Source organism: Schistocerca gregaria, chromosome 5 (assembly GCF_023897955.1).
Source record: "Schistocerca gregaria isolate iqSchGreg1 chromosome 5, iqSchGreg1.2, whole genome shotgun sequence".
Taxonomy (NCBI): Eukaryota; Metazoa; Arthropoda; class Insecta; order Orthoptera; family Acrididae; genus Schistocerca; species Schistocerca gregaria.
The window spans coordinates 475764472-475775554 of record NC_064924.1 but is presented as its reverse complement, the minus strand read 5'-3'; the positions used below and the strand labels follow the sequence as shown (position 1 = coordinate 475775554).

General features: G+C 45.3%; 1 pseudogene; it reads left to right on the top strand.

Annotated features, from left to right (window-relative positions):
* Window positions 1–10072: 10072 nt before the first annotated feature.
* Window positions 10073–10190, top strand: LOC126274594 (5S ribosomal RNA; annotated as a pseudogene).
* The last annotated feature ends 893 nt before the right edge of the window (window positions 10191–11083 follow it).

Below are 11083 nucleotides of genomic sequence, written 5' to 3'. Positions count from 1 at the left end.
GGAAAAGTAGCCTTATTCTAAACGTTTCTTTTACCAATACAGGGGAATCTACAAAAAGAGACCGTATACGAAAACCATGTGCAACGTATAATGGAATACTCCTCAAACGGGTGAGCCTCACACCAAACAGTACTAAGTGGGTGCTAAGTCTTGGACCGACTGAGTCGCAATCAGAGCACAGCCCAGGTAAACAATGTAGAATAGTTTTACTGAAAAGTACATAATGTAGAATATCCCCCCTTTGGAGAAAGGGTAATTAGTACAGTAGTCTGTGAAAGTTCGTGATTAGCACTGAATTTACACAAGCCTGAACTTAAGCTGAAGGCCGTAATGATAAAGCGGTCAAAGTTTAATACTCTTTCGGAAGTAGAACAAAATAACGTAATGAAGGTCGATGGCTGACACCAAGTTCCTGGCTGTCTCCGATGCAGAAGCCAAGTCCTGGTGATGGGAAAGGCAGATGCTGGCGGCGTTGGGTGGTCTGGCATGGTGTTGTAAGTGGACAAGGTTTTGATCGAGACTCTAAAGGACTGCTGGTGACATCGGCGTCTGGCCCAGACATCGATGAAACATGCTTCGGAGTAGCCTTAAACATCCAGATACTAGAGCAACTATTAGCGATCACATGGCCTGTGGAGGCAAAAGGTTCCACAGAGTCAGCAACTTCGCGTAGGTAGCGTGCGTGATTGAAGCTTTTGTCGTCTGCTGACGTAACCCCTTCGGTGTTAGGCCGCTGGTATACCACTGCTGTGAGAAGGGTTGCCAGTACGTAGGACGTAAAATCACCACTGCAAATATTAAATGTAAACAAATAAGGGCAGTACGAATGGTGACATATTTGTTTAACAAATGGAAGAGCGTCATAGAAATGACGACAACCTGAACTAGCAGACGGTTGAAAGTAGACACTAACTATGCCACTAAATCATACTTACAGAGTTTTAAGATAAAGCATTTAACGAGGAGCCTAGGAACATGATACAATCCCTCACGCGTCTCTCATGTAAGGACGACGATGACGAGATTAGACTAATCACAGCATGCACAGAGCCATTGACTCAGTTATTTATCTACCGGTCCATACGCAAGTAGAACGGAAACCGTATGGGAATGGGAAGTACACTCTCCCATACACTGCAAGTGTTTTAAAAAATGGTTCAAATGGCTCTGAGCACTGTGGGACCTAACATCTGAGGTCATCAGTCCCCCTAAACTTAGAACTACTTAAACCTAACTAACCTAAGGACATCACACACATCCTTGGTGAGGCACGATTCGAACCTGCGACCGAGGCAGCAGCGCGGCTCCGGACTGAAGCGCCAAGAACCGCTCAGTCACAGCGGCCGGCCACCGTGTTTTAAAAATAGATTTATGTGTACATGTAAATGATGATGTACAAAATTTGGATTACACGCATTTAATACTGTTTCATGTATTGGGTATGTCTTGTACAAGAACGGAAAATGTTCATACATAGCACAAAAAAGACGAAAATGTGTTGTGCAGAGTAAGGGAGGTAAAAGAAGGGAACTAGCTCTTCGACTCATGTGGGGCTTCAAAGACATTTAAATCAAAACATCTTGATGTATTCGCGTTTTTGTACTAGTTAACCCTACTTCCCCAGCGGAGTGAGCTCTGTTATAGCCACTCCCCGTTAGAAGTGTTGTGAGGGGTGTAAGAACAAATAGACAGAAACTAATGTGCTTCTGGAGAGTGGGATTCTTCTAAAATGGGAAATGTCCGAGAATGACGAAGGGTCTATAAGAGGAAGTATCCCAGAGTGAGGGTGCATACATCCTAAACTTATTGACACGTTTGGCCATATTGCACGACATGACAAATGCCCTGTTGATGGCACGATAGCATGTGTAACATTGTATGACATGACATCTTGTATCATGTTACTTCATTCGATACGATGCATTATATTACCCGACATGGATTCTAATACTAAGAAGTAAAAAAGCGAGAACACACTGATCAACCAGAACATTATGTCAAAGAAGCTAATAGTCACAAATCCACCTTTGGAACAGGTAACAGTGGCGAAAAATAGCGGCATAGAAGCAATGAGGCCTTGGTAGGTCGCTGGAGGGAGTTGACACAACATCTGCACCCTTAAGTTACGCAATTCCTGTAAATCCTGGGGAGTGGAGCGGAGAACTCTGACGCTACATTCACTCACATTCCAGATGTGTTCAGTCAGGTTCAGATCTGGCTTGTTGGGGACTCGCCGCTGTGTTCTTCAAACCACACCATCACTCTCGTAGCCTTGTGACATGGCGCATTATCTTGTTGAGAAATGCCACTGCGATCGAGAAACATGAACATCATAGTGGGGTGTATGTGGTTTGCAACCAGTGCACGATGCATCTTGGCCGTCATGGTGCTTTGCACGAGCTCCACTGGACCCATGGATGTCCATGTGAATGCTCCCCAGAGCGTAATGGGGACACCACCAGTCTGTCTCCGTCCCGCAGTATAGGGGAGAAGGAGCTGTGCCTCTGGAAGACGACGGATTCGTGCCTTCCCTTCAGCATGATGAAGAAGGTATCTGGACTCATCAGACCATGCAAGGCTTTGCCACTGCGCCTACTTCCAGTGCAGATTGTCACGTGCTCATTTCAGTAGTAGTTGCCGATAACGTTGTGTCAACATTGCCACATGCATGTGTCGCCATCTGGTGAGGCCCATCGTTAGGAGTGTTGGGTGCACTGTGTGTTCAGGCATACTTCTACTCAGCGCAACATTGAAGTCTGATGACAGTTCCGCCATAGTTTGTCGCCTGTCGTGTTATACCATTCTGCCCAGCCTACAAAGTCTTACACCTGTAATGAGGAGTGGTTGCCGAATCCCACGACGTCTGCACGCGGTTTCACCTTGGTTTCGCCACGTGTTGCAGACACTCACCACAGCACTCCTCGAACACCGACTAGCCGTGCAGTTTCCGAGATGCTCGTGCCGAGCCTCCGTCCATAACAATCTGCACTCGGTCAACCGGTCTCGCGGGAAGCGTGCAAGGGATAAGTCCCTGCAGTCGCGCTATTTATCTGTGTCCTCGGTGGTTCAGATGGATAAAGCGTCTGACATGTAAGCAGGAGATCCCGGGTTCGAGTCCCGGTCGGGGCACACATTTTCATCTGTCCAAATCGAGGTATATCAACAACACCTGTCGGCAGCTGAGGTTTTCAGTTAATCATCATTTGTTCCAGGGAAAAGCTGCACGGTCATCAACAGTAACTGTTCTTTCGAGAACAAGTTACTGTCTTCTTGTATATAGTTAAAGGCTATCCAGCCATTCATATCCGTCTGTGCGAATGCGCACAGGTTGCCCAAACTCTTACGGGAATCGCCAAAGCGTGCGCGAGTAATGAGTGGTTGGGTAAATGTCTATATGGTACAATACTTATGTAGAATTGTGTACAGTTGGGAATGTGAGTCTCACGGGAAGCGTGCAAGGGATAAGTCCCTGCAGTCGCGCTATTCATCTGTGTTCTCGGTGTCTCAGATGGATAGAGCGTCTGCCATGTAAGCAGGAGATCCCAGGTTCGAGTACCGGTCGGGGCACACATTTTCAGCTGTCCACATCGAGGTATATCAACAACACCTGTCGGCAGCTGAGGTTTTCAGTTAGTCATCATTTAACTCAGACAGATCGCCTGCTTTACCCATTCTACACACGGACAGCATGGTCACTGATACTATATGCACCGTGCGTATGTCTTACTAGCAGTCATTCCTCGCCAGGTTACGCTGCTATTGCCTGAAAGGATTTATATTGATGATAGGTCTGTGGTCATAATGTTCTGGCTGGTCAGTGTATGTCAAGGTGTTTTTTTTAAATGTCTTTGAAATTGCCTGATACGTCGAACAGCTTGTTCCCTTCTTTTACAGCCCTATCTCTACCCAGTGCATATTCACTGTTTCGTGTGCTGTTGTAGGAGCATTTTTCATTCTCGTTCCCAGCCTGTACTTTTCCATAATTTTGACAATAGACCGCCATGGCAACCGGTGAAGATTTTTGTTGACTCATGCGACGACTGATGCGTTATAGGGGTTTTTATTGTCTTTCGAACCATGTTACTTATATTGCGGCGACAGATAAAGCTCCCACAAACAAGTGGAGGACCATTAACTACATGTATATGTCTGCCTTCTTACAAAATTTGAAGCGATTTGCCGAAGTTTGGAACACCGTGCTTAATGAAACTCACAAAAATATGTTTTTTGTATGCAAAATCCGAATGAAGATAGATTTCTGAAAGCGAGTTTTCAATTTTGTCGCAAGAATGTATTTTTTTATTTACGTGATTCACTTTAAGCCGTTTCCGCACAGTCTTTTCCAAACGGTTAAAACTTATCGTAGACCAAGGTCCAGTACACCGGTGGACAACATTTGAACCATCAGTCTTGCTCCTGTCCGGAGTTATTTAAGGGTGACTGCTTTCGTACGTAAAATGGAAACGATGGTGACTGTTTTCGCACGTAAAGTGCTAACGGTGGGCGTACAAATTGTGCCATTAGGTGACCATTAATTTAAATCCACTTAAAATCTTTTGCAAAAGCAATTAACCGATTCGCTCTATTTACATGGGTGTCAGCTACTGTTCGTCTTTCAAACCTTGCATATTTTACAATATCACAGCTACAGTATGACGGATGTTCGAATTGTTATACAAATGATACAAAAACATTTTATTCAATGTTCCTAGTTCAAATAGGAACCGAACACCATGACCCCTCCCCCCCCCCCCCCCCCCCCGAAAATCGCAATTCTGAGCGTGGTCATTTAATACGTATTTGTCACAGACTTCCGCGCTGTTATGGTTTAAAAAGCAGTGTACTACAACAAAGGAAAACTGTTCCTAAACAGAATTTTCCAGAGCGCGTCTTTTCACTGTGAATGTCACGAAATAAATCATCTGCAAATTCACGTTTTGTATGTATATCTTACTGGCGCTACTGAAAGACTGTGTATTACACAGAAAATGTTATGGGGAAGACAAATCAAAGACTGCGTTTTATTGACAGAACAATTGCGGGGTGCAACAAATCTACTAAAGAGACTACCTACGCTACACTTGTTCATCCTTTTCTGGAGTACTGCTACGCGTCATGGGATCCTTTCCAGATAGAATTGACAGAGGAGGTCGATAAAGTTCAAAGAAGGGCAGCTCGTTTCATGTTATCACGAGAGTGTCACGGATTCGCTAAGCGAGTTGGGGCTCTTTCGTTTGCGGCGAAGTATTTTTACGGAGTTTCGATCACCAACTTTCTCCTCCGGATGCCAAAATATTTTGTTGACTCCCACCTGCATAGGGAGTAGTGACCATGATAACAAATCAAGAGAAATCAGAGCTCGCACGGAAACATTTAGGTTTTCACTTTTGAACGTGCTTTTTGAGAGTGGAACGTTAGTATGACAGTAGTTTTATGAACCCTCTGGCAAACACTAAGTGTGAGCTGCATAGTAGTGATTTAGATGCCGACGTAAATATTCGGCTGTCACTGTCTGGGATAATTTCATTCATAAATGTAAATGGTGAACATAACAATGACATTTGCTAGTTATATTACATTTTATATACCACTATCCATTTTTTTACGGTGATAAAACATGGCAGAGGGATGTTCAGTTTGGTTCACTGTTGTCTAGTGTTGCCTCTGCATGGTATTCGACCTCTTTGCTGTTAGTTCATCCCGCGTTCAGAGGGCTTGCCGTGAAGTCAGGGAAACTTTTCTGTTACTTGAGAAAACTAGGTTTTGAGTGGGATACGGCGCGCGCCGCTATCCTGTGAACTTGCTCAGAGCGCGCACTGTAATCGATTATAATTCGCTGTCCTGGTGCAGATGGCGCTCCGGTGGCGATTTGCTATGACGTCGCTGGCGGAAAGCAAGAGGGTAGTTGGTTTCCAGCTATTGCACGGAACGTGAAGTTCGCTCTGCCTGACCTGCTAGGGACCAGCGCTAAGGTTGTTGCGCCTCGCAATATGAGCAGAGTGGTCTGGGGTGGAGGCGACTCGCCGCTGAGCTGGCCATGCGGTGGTGATCAATTAGAGTCGGCGTACTTGTTCTGCCTGCCTGTCTGATGTGGAGGTCCGGTGGGGTCCTGTGATACTCTGGCCCGGAGACAACCAGTTGCTGAATTTTGGAGTCGTCTGCCAGGTTAGGGTGTGGGTTCGGTTGGCTCGTTAGATTTTCCCCTGGAAGCTCCAGCAGCGGTTTCTGAACTTTATTCTGATGTGGGACGGCGTTGTTGGAACTTTTTGCTGTGTGTGTGTGTGGCTCGTTACGATACTTGTTGGTGCTAATTTATTTGATCAACTGGAGTCCTGCCCGGAGGTGCGTTCATGTATAGTATATTTGGCATTCGATGTGTTAGGTAAAGGCCGCCTAAGAAGGGCGGTTTTGTACAGTATACACATAGTGAATTACTGCTGCTTGGTATATGTGGTCTTCTGGGACCTGAAGAGCACGATCTCGTCAATTTGGTTGTGTAACAGCATTTAGTGGTATGTTCTGTATTTTTCTCACTGTGTTGCTATTAACTTGGTAGAATAGTCTCGTTTGGTGTCGTTAAGGCACTTCTAAGAGTGTGGTTTGACTATTCAGGTGCGCTTGGCTTTTATTGTTTCGTTTTAAAAAGCGAGAATTGTTTATTGAGATCTGTGTGCGTTGGCTTCTGGCACTTATTAAGAGCGCCCGAATTAACGGCGACGTGGTTGTCATCTGCTGTCGGGATGTTATATTGTATTTTTGAATTTTATCTCGTGTTGATATTATCTGTCGTGTGTTACAGAACATAACCGAGGTGCGTAAGTGATGCGCAGTTGTGGGAGGCATGTCGGGGAGCTCTCAGAGGTTTATTTTGGGGACAGTTTCTAGTGGGAAGGCTCCGAAGTGTTGAGAGCTCGCTCGTCTGTGATTGCGTTGGGAGTTGCACTTGCCCTTTGGTTGTATCTAATTATTAATTTGTTATTATATTTATTGGTTGTGTGTTGCGCTTCTTTCATTTTATGGTGTCAAGCGCCATTACCTTTCTCAAAGTTTTTTATATAAATTATTTTAACTTGTAATGCCAATTTAACTTACTATTGGATTTTGTCTTTTGTGTAAAATCTAAAAGCACTATTGTAAAAGGTTCTTTGATTTTATGGTGGCAAGCCGCCGTTATTGTTTTTAAAGCTCACTCTTTTCACCATTTGTTAAGTTCTGTGTGTTATATGAATTTGTTGTTATTTAAAAGAGTTTAGTATTGGCAATTTAATAAATTGTGTACCGAGTCTGCTGATTGGATATTATTGGGTGGAACTCCTTGGATAGTTGTCCTATAAGAACACACATTTCAGAGTGGTACTGGTGGGGAGTAGCGTTGGTTAGAGGGTAGGTTTTCGCTGAAGATAGAGCTTCACGGTGAAAACGCCCATGGGTGAGAAACAAGTCAGTATCTTCATAGCCGCTGTGCTGAATGATTAGAACACCTCAAATGTCCAACAAGTTTCGAAAGTTACTCTGAACTCAGAAAATCGATTAGTCAGTCGTAGATCCTTAGAGGAAGGAGGAAGACAGGTCCGGCGTTACAAGAACACCAAGTATCCTCGAAGATCTGAATCGTGAGGACGAATGTTGGACTCTTACTGCGTCCACGTGCGGGTTTTTTGGCTTCACGTGTGCTGCACTGATTGCTGGTTGACAGTTGCGAGTTTCTGAGACAAGTATGACGTAACTTAGCTCGCTAGGATGTTTTTATCCGATGACAGTCTCGTTTAGATCGGGGAGGTGGTAGTCAGCTGGTGGATGTAGCTTCACATCCCCTGATTAGCTCATAAAATACTAATATAAAGTAATTCTACAGTAACAGGTACCAGACCGCATATTATTCCCAACAGCGTCATTCCACTCAACACAAGACAGACGGAATTTACTATAAACGATCTGAAAAAATAAAGTACACACTAAGACAAGAAAGGAAACAAGACGCACCATGGAAGAATTAATGTGATGTACATGTACAGACAAATGAACTTTGCAATTTCGGGGAAAATGGATACTGTATTCAAGAGAAAGAGCTTCGCAACCGGTTATTCCACCTCTGACTCTTATGCAAGCAGTCATTCGGATGTCCTTCTTAGGGATGTCGTGCCAAATTTTCTCCAATTAGTGCCTTACATCGTCAAATTCCCGAAGGTGCTGCCCATAGCGCTCCAAATTTTCTCAAATGGGGAGAAGTCCGGCGACCTAAGGTAGGGTTTGGCAAGCACGAAGACAAGCAGTAAATACTCTTTCCGTGTGCGGGCGAGCATTATCTTGCTGAAATGTAACTCCACGGTGACCTGTCGTGAGAGACAGCAAAATGGGGCGTATAATATCGTCACCGTAACGCTGTGCTGCAAGGGTCCCGCTGATGACAACCAGATATATCCTACTATCAAAAGGAATGGCACCTCAGGCTTCGGCGTGGTATCTCAGTGACAAGTAGAACCGTCTTCAGTGATGAGGACCACTTCCAACTGAGCCCCATTGACTTGCGAAGACGTGTCTGTAGATATCCTTGACAGCGACGGGATACCAACCTGACTGTTGCCTGTCACATGTCCCGACAACCGGGAGTGTTAATCTGAGGGTGCTATTTCTTCGCACAGCAGGACCCATATGGTTGTCTTCCGGGGCACCCTTAGAAGTGCCACGGTACGTCGAGGGTGTTGTACGCCTCGGTTCGTTTTCCTTCGTGGCAAACCATCCTGGGCTTATATTTCAGCAAGATAATGCCCGTCCGCACAGGGCAAGAGTTGTTACTAAATACAACGTTCTCGATATTCCAGCCGCGTCAATTCGAATAAAATCCTCGAGCTTTCGATGGCCATCTCCGCCATCATCGCGCGGAGTTCACTGACTGCCGGGGCTGTTACGGTATTGCCTAGAAAACGGACATAAAATACAGTTCGAAAATACAAAAGTGTTGGCACATGCGTATACATATTGGGACTCCGTTATAAAGGAAGCGGCCGAGATTCGCTTAAACAACAACAATTTCAACAGAGACCAGGGATACACACTCAGCAGGGCATGGGGACGGGTGTTGGACATGGAAAGAAAGCAGAGACAGATGCGCGACGCGGGAGCGGCAGTTTCAAACGTGGCGCCTCCCCCTGGCGCCACCTGACGTCACAGGTGCTGCCACGGGCAATAGCTCCGCTAGCTGTCCGGGTCGACTTACGCGCGCGCGCCACATTGGATCGATCTGCTTGGCTGCTGATGATGTCATCATGCCTATATAAGCGAGAGACCGTAACAGCCCCGGCAGTCAGTGAACTCCGCGCGATGATGGCGGAGATGGCCATCGAAAGCTCAAGGATTTTATTCGAATTGATGCGGCTGGAAAACCGAGAACGTTTTATTCATGTATGCCGTCGCGAAAGACTCCGAGGACGTAAGAGTTTTTACTGCCAAACACTGCCTTGACACCTTGGCCAGCAAGGTCGCTGGACTTCTCCGCAGTTAAGAAAGTTTGGAGCATTACGGGCAGGGCCCCGCAACCAGCTCGCAGTTTTGACGATCTAACACGGCAACTGGGCAGAATTTAACACGATATCCCTCAGGAGAACATCGAAAAACTCTATTAATCAATGCCAAGCCGAATAACTGCTCGCACAAAGGCCGGAGGTGGACCAATGCTTTGTTAACTTGCTCAGTTTTTGAAGATATTTCTCTTGAATAAATCATCCAGTGTTACTGACACTGTAATAATTTGTTTGTCTGTACATGTACATCAAATTTATCGATTTCCGATCAATTCGGATAATTCCTGCATAGTGCGCTGTTTTTCGTCTTTGAGTGTATTTTTTGCATTTAACGCAATTGTCTCATAAAAAAGAGTGTTACTTAGCTTGTTTGTCAGTACGGATATTTAAGTCGTTAATTCCAAGCACTATTTGAGTTCTGGAGTCGGGTTTTTAACTGCTGCAAAATTCATATTAGGATTCGTAGGTTGTTTTAATTAAATAAGGATTTGACAGCAAAAGTAAATTGCACTGATTAATACATTCTTTTTATAGGCAATTAGTTTTGACATGCCAACGGCCTTGCCGCAATGGTAACACCGGTTCCCATCAGACCACCGAAGTTAAGCGCTGTCGGACCGGGATAGTACTTGGATGAGTGACCATACGGTCTGTCGAGCGCTGTTGGCAAACGGGGTGCACTCAGCCGTTGTGAGACAATCTGAGGAGCTACTTGACTGAGAAGTAGCGGCTCCGGTCTCGGAAACTGACATACGGCTGGGAGAGCGGTGTGCTGACCACATGTCCCTCCATATCCGCATCCCGTGATAACTGTGGTTGAGGATGACACGGCGATCGGTCGGTACCGTTGGACCTTCCAGGGCCTGTTTGGAGGGAGAGTTTTGACAAACATCATCTTCACTTGAAGTGTAAGCAGAACTAATATCATCAGAGAATAATTATAGTATCATAAGTGGCCTTGTCTGTAATAGACTCACAACTAACGTGCTCCTACCTTATAAAAGGCCTACGCTTAAGTAAACGTGGAGTATGTAGTGGCAAATGTAGATATTTTAGCCGGCTGCTGTGGCCGAGCGGTTTTAAAAAAGTGGTTCAAATGGCTCTGAGCACTATGGGACTTAACATCTGTGGTCATCAGTCCCCTAGAACTTAGAACTACTTAAACCTAACTAACCTAAGGACATCACACACATCCATGCCCGAGGTAGGATTCAAACCTGCGACCGTAGCAGTCCCGCGGTTCCAGACTGAGCGCCTGAACCGCTAGACAACCGCGGCCGGCCGAGCGGTTTTATGCGCTTCAGTCTGGAACCGCGCGACCTCTATGGTCGCAGGTTCGAATCCTGCCTCGGGCATGGATGTGTGTGATGTCCTTAGGTTAGTTAGGTTTAAGTAGTTCTAAGTTGTAGGGGACCGATGACCTCAGCTGTTAAGTCCCATAGTGCTCATTTTTTGGATATTTTAGCTCAGTTCGTTGCTTTCTGTTCATGCATTTTATGTAATACAACGTCAGTCCAAAAAGGTTCTAGACTGGATTAATAAAAAAAACAGAGAAAGGATAA